At 37.1% G+C, this 17,945-nt stretch overlaps 1 pseudogene; it reads right to left on the bottom strand.

The window, feature by feature from the left end:
• Positions 1 to 654: 654 nt before the first annotated feature.
• On the bottom strand, positions 655 to 17,374 carry LOC125174499 (ribosomal protein L18-like; annotated as a pseudogene).
• Between the last annotated feature and the right edge of the window lie 571 nt (positions 17,375 to 17,945).

A 17,945-nucleotide genomic window follows, 5' to 3' on the forward strand; every position in this document is an offset into this window, starting at 1 on the left:
GGCGCCTGGGTGGATCAGTCCGTTAAGCGTCCGACTTCAGCTCAGGTCATGATCTCACGGTTCATGGGTTTAAACCGTACATTGGGCTCCATGCTGGTGGTGCAGAGCCTGCTTGAGATTCTTGCTCTCTCCTCTCTCTCTGCCCCTTCCCTTGCTCACTCTTCCTCTCTCTCTCAAAATAAATAAACTAAAAAAAAAATATGTTCATGACAGTAACTTGGCTCATGATGTGTCAAAGAGGGGCCAGGGAGTGCTCTTTCTGAAGGCAGCAGAGGTAACAGTGTTTGTAAGGTGGGATTCTTGGTGTGGGTAGGGACAGCTCAAGGTCCCCAGCCAATACCTGCAGGGACCTCTGGTACCTAATTGCCCTCTCCCATCCCTGTGATGTTCCTGCTGCTTTCTTAGTACCACTACGGAAGCCATGCTGACCATGTGGAACCCTACCAGAAACTCCAGTCTGTAAATAAGTGTTTCTCCCTAATAGTTTTTCTCACGTTTGTTTGCCACCAAGTGTCTGGAGCCATGTATATCTACATTGCAATTCCCGAGGTGTCCGCAGGTAAGATCTCTGGTGGCTTTGTGTGCAAAATAAAAAGGACTCATTAATCCATTTTCAAATTTTTAATTAATTAACTTTTTTGCATCCAAAATCTTTTAAATAACAAAGGGATAGTTTTTGTAACCACGGTGAGCCCATTGAACACTGGTGAGCTCAAACTTCTGGCCCTTGGAGTGCACGTAGGGTGTAGTGTGGCTGCACAGGGTTCCTCCGGCCTTGTAAGAATGCCTGTACACGTCTCGCCTTTCAGAGGAGCAGAGAGCAGGACAGGGCCAGCCGGTTGAAGGTGAGGATCTTGCCCCCACCTTGAGGATGAAGTTTCCGCACATAGCTGCTTACGGTGCAGCATGCACTCTTTTCAGTTTGGGTACCTCCTGTACACTGAGGTCACTCGTTACAGTTCCTGCACCCACAGCTTTTTTTGTCTTCCTGGTCAGGATGCTTCATCCTCCAGATCATCCAGGAAAGGGACAGAAGCAGCTGGTTTGGTGCAACTCATGAACCACCTCTTCAGCACAACTTGGTTGAAGGTGGAGTTGGTTTGTTTGGGAAGAAAACTGTACAGCCTGACCAACAGCCGTGGGTTGGTGTCCTGGCTCTCGGGCTCTTAACCTTAACCTTTTGGCCCTTGTTGTGGAGGATGCCAACTCTGATGATGGCACCTCTCCCACACCCCAACCTCAGCACAGCTCAGGAGGTCTAAAATGTTACATTTCTCTGGTGACAGTGCTGTGGAATGACTTGTGTTGTAGCCCCTCCAATGATACTCTACATTAACTGTACCTTCTGGATAAACTCTTCATCAATTAATCATCCAGGATCCTCATCTTCTTTGGAACTAGGAACTGTGGCTGCTCTAGAGCTTGGCAATATATCGCACCTTCCTTGTTTATTTACTCCCTTGTTTTGCTGGAGACCATTCCCCAGCGACTTTCAGTAATTATATGGAAGGAGAAAAGTTTTTGAGAACACCTATATTAGAATTTTTTTTATATTCTCATAGTTGATAGTTTAGACTTAAATTTTTATTTTATTTTTTTTTTAATGTTTATTTATTTTGAGAGAGAAAGCGAGAGAACACAAGCAGGGAGGGGCAGAGAGAGAGAGAGAGAGAGAGAGAGAGAGAGAGAGAATTCCAAGCAGGCTCTGTGCAGTCAGCGCAGAACCCAACTCGGGGCTCTATCTCACCAACTGTGACATCATGACCTAAGCCGAGATCAAGAGTCAGTCGTTTGACTGAGCCACTAAGGTGCCCCTAGACTTAAATTTTTAGGTAGCAAATCAAGACTCAGGATTTTAAAAGCATTTTTACATTTGTTTTATTACTTTCAGCATTGCTACTGAGAAGGCTGATGGCACTTTTATGCCCAGACCTATGCCTGTGAATTTTGTCTCCCTTTTACCTGCAAATTTTCAGGATCTTCCCTCACTATTCAGATGATGAAATTTTGCAGTGATGGGCTTTGGTGTGAGTTATTTTGTTTTTCAATTCCTTTCTGTTGGGTACTTTAAGCTCTTTTCAATGTGGAGATCCATGTATACCAGTTAAATTAGGGGGATTTTTCTTGTTTTAATTTATTTCTTTGATAATTTTCCCTCTCATTTTCTCTGCTTTCTTTATCTGGAACTCTTATTATATAAATGTCGGATTTACTGAATCAATCTTTTTTTTTTTCTCATATTTTCTCTCCTATTTTTCTTTGCTCTTTTTTTGTTTTATTTTCTGAGAAATATCCTCAATTTTATTTTTCAATATTTATTTTATTTTTAATTTACTATATTTTAATTTGCTAAGACTTTTTTTCTTCTTGTTATCTGAAATAACCCCCTTTTATGGTAGCATTCTGATTTGGGGCCATAGGTAAATGCTTCTCTCATTTCTTTAAGGACAATAAAATATTTTAAAACTTTTGTTCCTTAAATTCACGTGTCTCTGTTGTTGTTTTTCTGTATGTTTTAATTTTCATGTTTTTTACTGGAGACTTTCTACAACTGGCTTGTGGTCCTTGGCTTCTCATTTATATTAAGAATGAAGCAATAGGGGAGCCTGGGTGGCTCAGTGGGTTGAGTGTCTGACTTCGGCTCAGGTCATGATCTCCCAGTTCCTGAGTTCAAGCTCTGTTTCAGGCTCTGTGCTGACAGCTCAGACCCGGGAGCCTGCTTCAGATTCTGTGTCTCCCTCTTTCTCTGTCCCTCCCTCGCTTGCACTCCCTCTCTCTCTCTCAAAAATAAACCAAAAAAAAAAAAAAAAAAAAAAAAAAAAAGAATGAGGCACTAAGAGCTTAATTGGAGCCCCGTTTTCTCAGGTGGGGCTGGTTTACTGATGAATTTTACCCAGGGGAGAATTCAGGCTTTTTGTTTTGTTTGAGGGGCTCTCCCATTGTTGGTATGGATAGGATTTAAAAAAAAAATTATTTTTTAACATTTATTTATTGTTGAGAGACAGAGAGATAAAGAGACAGAGCATGAACAGGGGAGGGGCAGAGAAAGAAGGAGACACAGAATCCAAAGCAGGCTCCAGGCTCTGAGCTGTCAGCACAGAGCCCAACGTGGGGCTCGAACCCACAGACTGCGAGATCATGACCTGAGGTCAAACTGGATGCTCAACTGACTGAGCCACCCAGGCACGCCAGGATTTTTTTTTTTTTTTTTTAATCTAGTTTTTCCTTCTTTTTCCTGCTTGGGGGATTTAGATATGGATGGTACCAGGATATGGTACCAGGTACCAGGATATGGTACCAGGATAGTCAAGGGACTGGTGGACTCAGTGTTTAGTAAATAAGTTACCACTCAAATTGTATTTTTAGTACATTACTTACCTCTTCCCTCACCTATGCTTTATATCCTTAGATAAGATCCTCCATTGTTCAGCTTTTCCAGAGACTAAACCCTTTATCTTTAGCAGAGGTAGGAGAGAGATAATTACTTGGCTGCTTGGGATACAAGAAAATATAGCAGCTCTTTTTAAAGACTTAGCCACTTATCTTGCATTCTGCTCTGCCTTGCATCTTCACTGAAGTAACTGATCCCTTCAATTCTTCAGGCTCCTGTGGTGTGAAACAGCTACATTCTTGCTGTTAATCCCTCTTCTCTCTCACACACATAAGCATCTCCATTCAGGTCTCCTAAATTAGTAATAACTGCCTAGTTGGCTTCCAGTTTCCAAAATTATTTAACGTCTCTTTTCTACAGTGCTCCAGTTTCTTTCTTCCTTCCTTTCTCTTTCTCTCTCTTTTCTTCCTTCTTTCCTTCCTTCATTCCCTGCTCCCTCCTTTCTTTGTTTTTTCTTCCTTCCTTCCTTCCTTCCTTCCGTCCTTTTTCTTTCTTTCTTTCTTTCTTTCTTTCTTTCTTTCATTTTACACTTTGTGAGCCCACCCTTTTTTAATTACTATAATTTTTTTTGAGTTTAGATGGATCAGAAATAAAGGTATATGTTAGATTCACAAAGTTTAACCAGAAAATTCTAAGTATGTTTCTTTCTTTTGTTTTCCTTTTCCTTTATTGGAGAGAGAGAGAATGAGTGGAGGAGAGGGGCAGAGGGAGAGAGAGAGAGTCTCAAGCAGGCTCCACACTGAACATGGAGTCTGGCATAGGACTTGATCTCACAACCCTGGGATCATGACCTGAGCTGAAATCAAGTCAGACACTCAACCGACTGAGCCACCCAAGAGCCCCTAAGTAGGTTTCTTTGTAAGTGAAAATCAAGGTACTGAAAGATCCTTCTGTGGGCAGATTGGATACCAAATCCTATAGTGGGAATGGAAATTTGGAATTGTATAAATTCTCTCCCTGGGTGTTTTCATGTATCTACTCTTCATAAATTGGCATTTGTTAGGATTGGTTTATTCTAGAATTATATCTTTCTGCTTTTGCTTTTACTGTACTCAGTACTAGAAATGTATTGTTATTATTTTATCTTATAGGCCTTACTTCTTTTTCTATGGATAAGATCATTATTAACAAAGGATTATAACTCTCATCACTCACATTCCAAATTCTAGTTCTGTATTTTCTAACTTAGGGTAGTACATTAATTGAATCTGTGCTCCTGAGGTTACTCTCCCACAATATCTATTCAGAAATACCTCTCTTTCTTCACCCTCTGAAGTTTTATTTCCTTTATAATATAATTTTGTTTTAAGATAATAAGCATATGTTAGATAATATTTGTGTAACTCTTATGCATTATTAGTTATACAAATAAGGCGTTCTATCCCCCTATTTTCCTTTTTAATCAACAACAAATTTTAAGTGTTTAGTCAATATTAAACATGTAGGTAGAGGGGAAACAAGAGTCCAGAAAGGTTAGGGATTGAAAATTTATCAGGCATAGAGATGCAAAGAAAGAAGAATAGAAAAAAAAAAAAAATAATAACACGGTAGCCATTATAGGTCAAGTTATCTTCTGAGGTAAAAAAAAAAAAAAGATATTTATTTTCATTTAACTACATTATATAGCATATATACTCTGAATTTTTTTCTTCTTTCAAAATGAAATGTTGGAAAAATATTGCTAAATAATATATGTTGTTACAAGGTCACCAATGAAATACGAAACTTCATACCTAACAGAGTGTTTCCTTAAGAGGTTGATCTCCATGGGACCAGAAGACAGAGTATATTGCATATTTTGTTTCCAATTTTAATGGAACACAAGTAAAGCATTTGCCTACATGTATAAATACCAATGGACTACTTGAAATGGAGAATTCCTTTCTATAGAAGTCCGTACAATTTCATGCTGACATCCCTCTGCCTATGAAACTCTGTAGGGAAAAGAGTTGGCAAAATTACCTTTAGAAGTCTCATTAATCTATTTATCACTTACATGTTATCAATGACTTGCTTTATCGTGAAAAACACTGATCAAAATGCCTATCCTATAATAGCTTTAAATGAAAACAAAACAAGTTATACAAGATAGAAGAAAAATGAATACATTATTTTTCCACCTTAGACTTACAAGGTATACTTCTGAGTAAATAAAAGATTACTAAATGCCTTCTGGCTCTGTTGCTAGCCCAGTGTTACCATGACCACTATTATCTAGTTAAAGAATGTTTGCTTGTTCTTGAGTGAGATGACTTAAAGCAAATCATTTTTGTTTCCAGATTAGAAGCTTGTTCTATGGAATCACCTCCCACCCCTCTTTGTGTTTGGACTAGAAAATCTATTTTCTTTCATATATTTTATTTGTCTGATTCAAGAATCAAAACCCTAGATTCTTGAAGACTACAGTAGATTCGTAAATCAATGGGTATATTGGAAATGGATGTTTTAACTTTCATTATCATGCTTCTTTCTTTGGAGAGGATCGATGTTTTAACTTTCTTTTTTTTTTTTTTAAATTTTTTTTTTTTCAACGTTTATTTATTTTTGGGACAGAGAGAGACAGAGCATGAACGGGGGAGGGGCAGAGAGAGAGGGAGACACAGAATTGGAAACAGGCTCCAAGCTCCGAGCCATCAGCCCAGAGCCCGACGCGGGGCTCGAACTCACGGACCGCGAGATCGTGACCTGGCTGAAGTCGGACGCTTAACTGACTGCGCCACCCAGGCGCCCCTTTAACTTTCTTTTTAAATGCTTTCTTTCTAATGCTTTAGGCTTCTTATTCTAATCCTAGAAGCACCTTGCTCTAGTCACTGAATCATTTGCTTTGCATTGATTCAATGTAAGATACTTTTTTACATTCTGCACATGTAAAATTTTCCAGAATAGGTACTTAAAAATGTCCACATTTTTAAGATTTAATATTCTATTTTAAGAGAAAAAAAGTGCAGTTTTGTCCTCCATTTTTATTTTGCAAATACTTCCTATCTTTACTCTGTCTTCACCAAATTACATGAATACTTTTTTTTTTTTCCCCTTTCCAGGCTATCTGCTGCTATATGAACAGGGATTCTCTTTTAGCTCACTACTGTATTTCAATCAGCCAACAGCCTATCTTTCAATAATTAATTCATCATAGAACACACTGACCCTACCCTTCTGGAAAGGACACACATTTCCCACATTTTACAGTATTGATTTAATATTTTAATTGTTGGAATTGAGAATTGAAAAATGATTGTTGCTTTTTCAACCAGAGCGGTATATGTGCAGAAGATAATAATAGCAGTAATGCCTTATTTTACTAATTTAAAAATTAACCCCACCCTTCCACCACAAACACATACATTGGGATATCCATCTCTGATATTGGAACACATCTACTAGTAATTTAATTGGAAACTCTCCCTGTCTTCCTCCTTTCTTTCTTTCATCCCTCCTCTCCTTCCTCTTTCCCTTCCTTTATTTAATTAAAAAAATTTTTAATTTAATTTTTGAGAGACAGAAAGAGCGAGCAGGAGAAGGGCAGAGAGAGGTAGAGAGAGAATCCCGAGCAGGCTTCACATTGTCAGCACGGAGCCTGACTTGGGGCTTAAACCCACGTACCATGAGATCATGACCTGAGCAGAAACCAAGAGTTGGACGCTTAAGTGACTGAGCCACCCAGGTGCCCCATCCCTTCTTTTGTTTATTTTTCTTTCTTCGTGGATGATAACATAATGATAATATGTCTTAGAATCAATGCAGACTTTAATCTGAAAACATAGCATAGCTACAATTAGTTGAACTCTTACCACATGTTAATGTGCATGAGGTCTTAGTTTTTTTCTATTTTACTGATGAGGAAACTTAGGCCCCCCAAACAAGCAGATCACTCAAACTTATATATCTGGTAAATGGTAGCACTTGAACTGATATTATCTTAGTCCAAAGAGTGGACTTCACATAAACTTTACATAAACTAAAGTTTCATTTGTTCACTATATGTGAAGTATACCTGAACAGAGCTCTGAAGTTGTAAAATAGAATCATATATGTTAAAGATGGAAGAAATTTAGAAGACATCTATTCTACATCCCTTATTTTGTAGATTAGAAAATAACTCCAGGTAGGTTAAGTGATTTCCTCCAGGTATTACATTTTGGAAATTTGCAGACACAAGGCTAGGACAAAAATCATACATACTTGTAGTAACAAATTTGAATACCATAGATATACATAAAGAAAAAGTGAAATTGTGCTCCATCTTAACCTGGAAAGATTTCACCTTTTATTTTAAAAAAAAATTTTTTTTTTCAACATTTATTTATTTTTGGGACAGAGAGAGACAGAGCATGAACGGGGGAGGGGCAGAGAGAGAGGGAGACACAGAATCGGAAACAGGCTCCAGGCTCTGAGCAGTCAGCCCAGAGCCCGACGCGGGGCTCGAACTCACGGACCGCGAGATCGTGACCTGGCTGCTGTCGGACGCTTAACCGACTGCGCCACCCAGGCGCCCCAGATTTCACCTTTTAGAGATACAACATTTACCCTACAATTTTCAGATCATACTGAAAAATAGGAACCATGATGAAAGTATCTGTAAATGTAATTCTTTAAAATTATTTTGGAAGTCCAAAGGAAAATATTGCTGCACATACAACTCTTCTAATGTGTGCCCTAATACTTTTATTAAAAGAGGAAGAATTGATATATATAACAAAGACTTTCATAGTAATTCCTACTATGTACGAAGAATTCCTTATGTATTAACTTATTTAGTCCTCATCAGAAAGTTTTGAAGTGAGAACTAGTACCTCTGTTGCCATTTTATGAAGGAAGTAACAAGAGTTTGGAAAGGTCGAGCAACTTACGAAAGGTAAGAATGGGACAACTGACGACTCAGACTCTTTGGCAGTGAAGATTTGAGTCACTCAAACCCTGGCTAATTGAGGTTCTGGCTGATGGTAGAGGTAATGACCAATGGGTAATGGAAGAAGGAAGCCAAAGATATTAATTAAAGGCATTAATTAATTAAAATGACCAGTTACAGAAATGAGGACTATAGAAGCTTCACAAGATTTTTTGGACAGGTGTACGTGAGTGTGTGTGTTCGTTTGTATGCTAACCACTTTCTTCGACTCTTGCTTTCTCTTTATGTTAATTAGACACCTGCTATTGGTGGTTACACTTACAATTTTGACTTCAGGTAACAGTGGGACTGTTACTGAATTTGAGGAACAATTAATATAGCTAGTAATGGATGCAATGACTTGTCAGACTATTTCTCATTTGGGGGAAAAGAATAAAACCTTCTCTTTTAAGAAGGATAATGGTACATTGTTACATAAAGTTGTTTTGCTATATGAGGTTGTTTTGTTGTTGTATGGAAGCTAAAAGCCAGGGGCAAGGAAGTCCAGAGTCAAAGGAGTGGGCTGTACTCCTTTGTCTATCTATTGCCTATCAGCTCTAATTGACCTTTTTGCCTGCTCTGTGAAAATGGATCTGGGCCTTTTGGCAACTGACACAATGTTAAATTTTGTTGCTAAAGAGCGATGGAGAGAAAATGTAGGTAGAAAGGGTTTTGTTTTCTGGTTTTGGAGTGTTTGATCCCATGGCATGGATAGCTTCTTTACTGCTCAGCTTCTGAAACTCCTCTGGAGGGCAGTTGCACCTCCAGCAGCCAACTTCCGTGTGGTGGGTAGAGTCTTAAGCATCGGGCTCCTGCAGGTCGTGGCAGCCAGCAGCACCTAGTAGACAAAGGCTACCACTTGGGTGGTTTGGTAGTGAGAGGCACCTCTCTGTGAATAGCTTTCACCTACGTTTTAGAGCTCGTTTCCAGCAATTTCTGCCAGCTAAGCATCACAGCAAATTCTGTGCCATTCAGTGGGTCACAGCTACACCCTCTACTATGAGGTCTGTATCTCAGCCCTGGGGGATGGGGGATAGTGTTCTCTCTCAGCAATAGGGGTAGTCATTGCTCCTTATACCTGTTGTTCCTATAATTTTTAGAGGTCTCTTTACTTTTTACTAGCCAATATCTTCTTATTCCAACCCCTCATTGTAGTTAATAGTTCATTATATTAAATTTCCCTTTTTTAAATTACTGTGTGATTACTCTCTCTTGATTAAATTCAAGGCTGTCTGACCTCAATTTCCATGCTTTTAAACCACTACCCTGTACTACTTTTTTACCATTAACAGAGATCATTTAAAGCTGATAATAATGTGGCCTTGAATTTTTTAACAGCTAAATAATTAATAATTAGGGTAGTAGAATCATAACATTTAAAGGTGGGGAAGAACATTAAAAATAATTCAGTCCAGTATCTTTTTTATTCAGATATGGAGATGGAGGCCAAAATAACTAAAATTATGCTGAGATCCATATTTTGCCTTTTTTTGGTATCACTATTACCTATCATAGAGCCAATTTTATTAAGTATGATTTCAATTAAAATGAGTGAATATACTAGAAAACATTTATTGAGCACCTTGCCAGTAGCTACAGGTGGAGTGGTGATTTAGATAGAGTTGTTTCCTTCCATAGGTTTTCAGTCAAGTAGCAAATTTGAGATAAGAATAACAACTTTGTTTAAATCTAATCCCTCTTTGCTTCGGATATTATCACCAAGCTGGATGTGGGTTGCAATCAAAAGACAGTTTTCTTTGTGCAGTCTTTGTACTCATTCTAAGGCTGTATAAGGATAATCATCATGCGGACATATTTAGGCTTAACTTTAATATAGCAATTAGAACCTGTTATCTTCTGGAACAAGTTTTGTGTAGTTACTCTAAAAGCTTAATTCCCAAAGCACACGTTTATGATTTTATTTTTGTACTTATGGGGACAACATATTTACACAAAAATTCCAAAATCTCTTTGGATTTTGATTTAGCAGGAACCTTCTTACTTCACTTTCTGGAATGATGGATGACAAGAAATATGACCACAATCTAGTAGTTTGTTACATATCTTGAATATGTAGCTCATGGAATTTTAATAATAAGCCATGGCTGATTTTGTTTATGAGTTCTGATAACTTTAGAAATTGAAGAAATAAATGTCTGTCTTTAGCACATCTTCATCATTGGGGGGCACTGTGTATCAGAGCATTTCACAAAAGTTAGAATAAGTCCTACGTTAAAAAAATAGAATTTCTAATAATATATTTTATGTAGATAAAGTTTTTTGTGTGATAAAAAATTTTTCTTATGTAACATTCATTAGCACACAGCCAAACTGAAGGAGATCAGAAATTTAGTGGCTCTTTTCATCCCATTTCATAATTTTAAAATATATTGAAAAGCTAAGAAAAGTGAAAGTTGCTAGACTCTGAGAACAAACAAACAAACAAATAAACAAACAAACAATACTTTTATTAAATAGTGGTTGTAATGTTCCCTTGTTTCATATCATGAAGTCGTAATTTTAACCATTCACTTCGTGTCCAGTATCATCACCTTTATATTTGTGTTAATACCTAAATTGGTGACTAAATTTAATATCCAGGACATCATGAATATTTTTGAGAGTATCGCCTTTTCTGCTTTCTTTTCCTTCTCTGTCTTACATTTCTGTGTCCATTTCTTCATATTTCTCTGTTCTTAAACTTGCTTCCCTTAGCACACACTTACTTCTTGCCTGACCAGGGTTTCTGCTGACCTCTGAAAAGTCATGGCAGACATATATTCTGCACAGATATAAGAGAATAAGGATTTAGTCCCTTGCTTCTACTGATCCTTCCAGAGATCATTCTTCATGGTACTTTAAAATGTTTATCCTAAAAATAATAATTTAAAAACTAATGTGACTAAAGTCTTAAAAAATAAAAACCTTTTATGATCTATAAACAAGGGAAACCACATGTTCCGTCTTCATGTATTTTCTTCCAATTTTTCAATGCATTTTGGAGAAATAATTCGGAAAAATTCTGAAGGAAGTGGGCTGCACTGCAATGAACTGTGAGAACATTTGAACATGTTGCACATACTCTGGGGAGGGCACCAGACGGAGGCCCTGCCTGTTACATTCTTTACCAGTGAGAACATGTACCTCTCTTATGATTGACCTGGAGGGATCACAAAGAAAGAGAGACAAACCTGCCTCACAAGATTCATTCAGTGAGGAGTGGAAAAAAGGGCTGAAACTTGTCTTGGTCACTGGCATGATAATTGCTAAATATGAAATCCATAAAGAAATGATGAAAATCTGGGATGATGATATAAATAATTTCTGGAAATATCCATCATCCACCTGTAAAAGTAAATCAATACTATATTTGGATCTTAATGCATTAAGAATGATGCAATCTTCAATTAAATTCTTTTCTACATTGGGGTGATAGCCACCAATGTGACTTTCAAGTTGCTAGCGTGTTTGGCTTACTGTCAACGGTCATTCAAAATACTTGTTAAGCGTAGCTTTCTAAAAATGTTCATAATAGCAAATCTAATGCTAAGTTGAGAGAGGTTTTTCTAGGATGGAGAGTTTTGTTTTTTCCATAGTCATAATGGCAGGGTGAATTCTATGACCAGGTTTACTGCTTTCAGCATAATGATGTTGGCCAACATGAATTGACATAGTACAAATCAGTGGTGGTCAGTGTGGATTTTGAAGTCATCTATTTTGCATATTTTAACATCTTGTAATAAAAAGGTCTATGACTAATATTTATATTTGAAAAGCCTTTGTATGTGAGACACATTAGTAATTATTTCTGGCCTTAGAGTCCACAAAGAGATAAGCTATTTTGAAAGAAAAATTAAACAGAATGTTCATGTATCTGTTTAGATGATAAAATAGCTTAATGGTTTTCATGAAACATATTTAAGATATTTTGCTTTGAGACAATGCTTATATTTATATAATGGTGACGTTACATCCCTAATAAATATTTAAGCAACTTGGTTCCTGGTGAGCACCCTTTACTGAAGTTACCTGGATATCTAAATTTAGCAATTGGAGTATTTTCTGGGGTTGTAAGCAGACCTTGACTGTAATTTCACTTTAGATCTTTTTGCATAATAATTTTGAAGTTGACATAATGGAGGAAACAAAAAGCACATGTGTGTGGGAGACAGAGACAGGGGAAAAAACAAGACAATATTTTAAAATAGCGTTTGATAGCTTACCAGGAAAAAAAATTACCCATAAATGTTAACAAACAACAATAATAACAACTTATGCAGGGTTTTAAAAATTATGATACATCTATTCTTTATCATTCTTACAGTGCGCAATAACTTTAACAGGATATATGTATTTGGTTTTTATTATAAGATTCACTTTGGGACCAATCATTTCACTGAAGAGGTGAGTCTGTTTTTAATGTACTTGCTCAGAGCAATACAGTTTTTAAAATTTGCTATTTATTTGGGACTAATTGCCACCCCTAATTTAAAGAGAAGAAAACAAAAGAAATGAGTTTCTCCTAGCTAGACTGTTATGTGAACTATAAACTTAGGGCTCGAATGAATTTGATACTTGCATAGTTCAGTATTATTCCTGTTACAGAGGAGGATACTTACGTCCTGAGAGGTGGCCTGACTTTCACAAATGCTCTTTGGAGGCATGGTTGGGAGTGAGAGGTGAGGCCTTTGTAGCCTTGCTCATTTGCCTGGTGAATCCAACTTGGTGAAGATGAATTTGTTCTCCTTGTTTTGTTTATTTTAAGCCCTTTGTATTTGTACATATGATGCAAGCAAGTATTTTATCACAACAACTTCATTTATTATCTATTTCTAATAATATGCATGGCCAACCAACACTTTAAAACATTTTCGTTTTCTGTGTTAAATTCTTTTTAAAATTATAATTTAAAAATGGAGTATTTCCAAAACACTGTCTTTTAAGTATCAAAACAAAGAAATAGGGAAGAGAAGGCAGATTATCCTGTGATTACAACAAATAAGAAACAAGGAATGTTGATCAGGACCTCTTCTAAATACACCTGAAATTTTTTAAATGACTTTGGGTAAGTCCCTTAAGCTATTAGCACTTCTATTTCTTTATTGCAAAAGGTAATAATAGCTGTCCTCTGACTGTTAACCTTTAACCAATATGTTGTGCACTCATTGATTCTTCTTCCATTGAAATATTAAAATCCTTGATGTGTCTTTGTTTATGATTGGGCTGAATACTTTTTACTATCCTTCCAGCAGGGCTGTAGAAAGAAGACTGAAAAAATAGATGAAAATTAATTCTCACATTGGAATTTCAGTTATGACTATGAACTTTTCTTAAGAATCATTTGATCAGGGGCACCTGGGTGGCTCAGTCGGTTGAGCTGTCTGACTTCGGCTCAGGTCATGATCTCGTGGTTCGTGAGTTCGAGCCCTGCGTTGAGGTCTGTGCTGACAGTTCAGAGCCTGGAGCCTGCTTTGGATTCTGTGTCTCCTTCTCTTTCTGCCCCTCCCCTGCTCGTGCTCTGTGTCTCTCTGTCTCTCAACAATAAATAAATGTTAAAACAAAACAAAACAAAAATTCTAAAAAAAAAAAAGAAGAATCTTTTGATCAAATGCAGCTAGTGGATGGCAGAGGTTATCCTAGAATGAAACTCTGTGATCTCTAAGTCACTGGCTTTCAAAGGATGGTCCCCTAACCTGAAACACTGTCACCTGGAAACTTGTTAGGAAAGAAATACTTGGGTCTTATCCCAGGCATACTCAGTCAGAAAGTTGAGGCCCAACTATTTATGTTTTAACAGGTTCTACATCTAATTTTGACATATGCTAATATGTAAGAACCACTACTCTAAACTAGAACAAACGAAAAATAAGACAGACTCCTAGAAGTCAAACCATCTCAGACTTGGCAGCAAAATTTATGTTATATGGTGTATATACTTTTTGATGTTTGCACAGGAAGACAAGAGATTTGTGTTAAGTCTACATTGATTGCTTATGCTGACTTTACCACTGAAAATGTTGAAAGAAGTCAGGGAAATCCTAAAGTTTTGATAAGGTATTGAAAATAGCAGAAGGAGGTCATTAAGGAAAATATGGTTGCTGCTGAGATGTAGATGTTAGAATCTAATAATTTGTTCTGTGCACAAATGAAAGCTAAGAAAGGGTGCAGGGCATTCTGAAAGATTTAGCACATGTCACCAGATTATGATCATCTGAAAGTGTCACTCACATTCAGCATTTGTTTTTATAAATAAAAGTTTGATTTGGTATTAAATTAATGATAATCTTGAGGTTTAATTTAGTTCTTTGAGGTTGAGAAAATCAAAGAAGCCAGAAGAATTTGCTTCATTACAAAGATATTAATGTTTTATATACTTTATACTGGTAGCAATTTTTTTTATAGTGGAAATAATTATGTTTCAGTGAAGGGGAATTATAAAATCAAGCTACTTTCATGTTGGACAAAATTATTTTTATACATGTGGTAGTTTGAGCTACATTGCTGATACTAGCATAGAAGAGGGATATTGGCAAATATATTCAAGACTTAGTGTGAGCACTGCTGGTTGTATACCACTGGTCCTCAAAGTAGTTGTTTTGGACAAGTGAGGGCAAAAAAGTAAGTTGGTTACAATTATCTGGAAGTCTTATTCTAACTTACGCATGTTCTTCAACATCTTGCATTCCCCAACATCCATTTTATAATGAATTCATAAGGAAAAATGACTTAAATTATGTTAAATCTAAGAAGAATTGGTCTTTAAGAATACCTTAGTTATTTGCATTATCATCTCATCTGTAATATACATGTTATCTGTTCAGAGTAGGAGGAAAATATTACAGATGGGTTAAACTTCAATATCATATGTTTCTGTGAAAGTGGAAGAAGGGAAGCCCAGTAATTTCACACTGATTTTATTTTTTAATCTCTTTTGTAGAAGCTATCAGAACTTTTCTACCTATAAAGGATTTTTTTCCTCTTCAAATGCGTCTACCTTTCTGTTCTAAATCAAACCATAAAGGATATTAAATGAGACTGTGAGTGTTGGAGAGGTCGGAAAGCCTGCCTTGGTCAATCAATATATCTTTGTAAAGAAGATGCCTCAAACTATGAAGTCACCTATTGATTGTTTAAAACCCTACTGTTGGGGCGCCTGGGTGGCGCAGTCGGTTAAAGCGTCCGACTTCGGCCAGGTCACGATCTCGCGGTCCGTGAGTTCGAGCCCCGCGTCGGGCTCTGGGCTGATGGCTCAGAGCCTGGAGCCTGTTTCCGATTCTGTGTCTCCCTCTCTCTCTGCCCCTCCCCCGTTCATGCTCTATCTCTCTCTGTCCCAAAAATAAATAAAAACGTTGAAAAAAAAAAAAAAAAAAAAAAAAAAAAAAAAAAAACCCTACTGTTGCCCCCAATCCTTTTGATTTATTATCAGTAATGGAATGATGTAAGTTTGCTAATATCCAGTTTCTTTAGGATAGCGGTTTTCTGAATTAAAAGTTATATATATATATATATATATATATATATAACTAAAAATTAAAAGTTAAAGACCACTTTAGACTTCTGAATTTGGGAAGCTGGTTAAACGAGAGGTGGAGAGCCTTCTTCATCTGATCTTCAGTGAGCTGCTATCAGTGATCTTTATACTTGATTAACCTCTTCTTGGCTATCAGCTCCCTGGGTAGTTCCACCCAACCAAATTTATTGTTCTGGTCAGGGTCCTTGGTCAGCCTCACTTCTTTCTTGGCCCTGTTCTTCCTCTGGTGTTCTCTTAGATCCATAGGCCCTGTTGCCCTCCTTTCAACGTCATCAGCTGCTTTCAGGTTAAGTCAGAGCAAGACCTTTTTTTAAAGTCCTAAGTCTGTTCCTGAAAACATACTCAAGGCAGAGATAATGCTGAGCCAGTGTCGACGTAACAATTGTATATGTTGAAATTGAGGAACACAATACACTTTTAGAAATAAGATACGTATGATGCAGAGGTGGAACACAGGATCCCCCAGAAGAGATCAAGTCATTTGTGACATGGCACTCTCTTAGCATCCTTCTCAATCTTTGTCTGTTTCCTATTACTTGATTCCTGTCTTAAAAGTGTGTGTTACGAAGACATGGTCTGTGGCTGTTTGGTTTTATACGTGTAGTGCCTAACGTGCAAGTCCTTAAGAAATATGAGCTGGAGGAGTTTTGAAGAAGGAAATAGCACAGAGAAATGGGGGGAACAAAGAGATCTTCATCATGTGACATAGGTTGAATTTGAATAATTCAATTGACTATCTATGGGTAATAATCTATGGAACCATGGGTAGTACATGGACAGAGAGGAGATTGTCTGATAATCCCAGTGAGGGAAGCAGCTCAGGCCCAGGGAACATGGTTAGAGTGTAAAGGGTGTTCTGTAAAGGATGATCACAGGAGCAGAGAGTTCCTGTGTGGAATAGTAAAAGATGAGGTTAAACACATGAAGTGGACAGATGATGGAGAGCTTGGCTTAGTGGTGTGCTGGAACTGGTTTGAATTGTTTCATGAGAGCCTATTATATCTCTCTTTCCACCTCCAGGAAATCAGCTATGATGAGAGTGTTCGCACTACAGAAATCTGCAAATGGTACAAATTAGGACACCTCCACACTCCTAAACACACACACAGGACCAAGTGTTGTTATACATTTATAAGTGAATCACTGCATTGCATGTTAGGCTTCAGAGGTGGCACTTGTTTCTAGGGTCAAGTAAGAGATAGCAGGATGAGACCAAAATATTTGTCAGATTAAAAGGCACCACTTAGCAACAGCAGAGTGTGGAACTGTTGCAATGAACAGAAGCTAAAAATATTGAAGCTAGCAATTTTAGTTAGAAAGTAAAATGGCAAAATTGATGGTTTGGAAGGATTTCCTCATTGTGTCATTCTTTTACAATAATATGTTGCTTTGATTTTTTTCCCCTCAGGTTTCTTCAGATCTATAGGTAGTATGTATGTAGGGAGGAGGTTGCCCAATAATCCCCGTGAGGGAAGCAGCAAGGGTGCTTACCTGGTATTCTCTGAGCATCCTTCTCAACATTTGTCAGTTTCTCAATACACATTGCCGTGATTACTTGATTCATGTCTCAGAAGTGGGACTCCTCCCATTCTCAGAAAATCGTCTTGTTCTGGGATAACCTCAATTCTATAGAAAGCTGTGACAATGAAATTTTTAAATTTTATTTGCTTTTATATTTTTAAGGCTATGTTTGTGCTGATAAACAAGGAGATTAAGTGCTTTCTTATGTAAATAACACATTAGAAAAAATGGATAATGTACAAAGGTATAAAAGAGAAAGTACTCATAACTAAATAGATAGCCATTTGTAAACATTTGTTGATTATTCTTCTAGGGCTAATACAATAATTTCAGTTTCCTTTTCTTCTTTCACTTTTATTTGTTAGTTTTATCACCTTCTAATAAAATACTTAATTTTATTTAAAAAAAATTTTAATGTTTATTTTTTCAAGTTTTATGAAAGCCCATAGATGGAATGGACAGGCTCTCTGGAGGAGGTGATACTTAAACTGGGTCTTCACATTTGAAAATATGAGTTCTTCAGAAAGAGGAGTAGAGAATGTCATGCAAGTTTGAAGATTTCTCTAGGTAGAGATATGGAGAATGAATTTCAGCCCCCCCCCTGCCAAAAACCC

The sequence above is a fragment of the Prionailurus viverrinus genome, chromosome C2 (assembly GCF_022837055.1).
Source record: "Prionailurus viverrinus isolate Anna chromosome C2, UM_Priviv_1.0, whole genome shotgun sequence".
Lineage (NCBI taxonomy): Eukaryota > Metazoa > Chordata > Mammalia > Carnivora > Felidae > Prionailurus > Prionailurus viverrinus.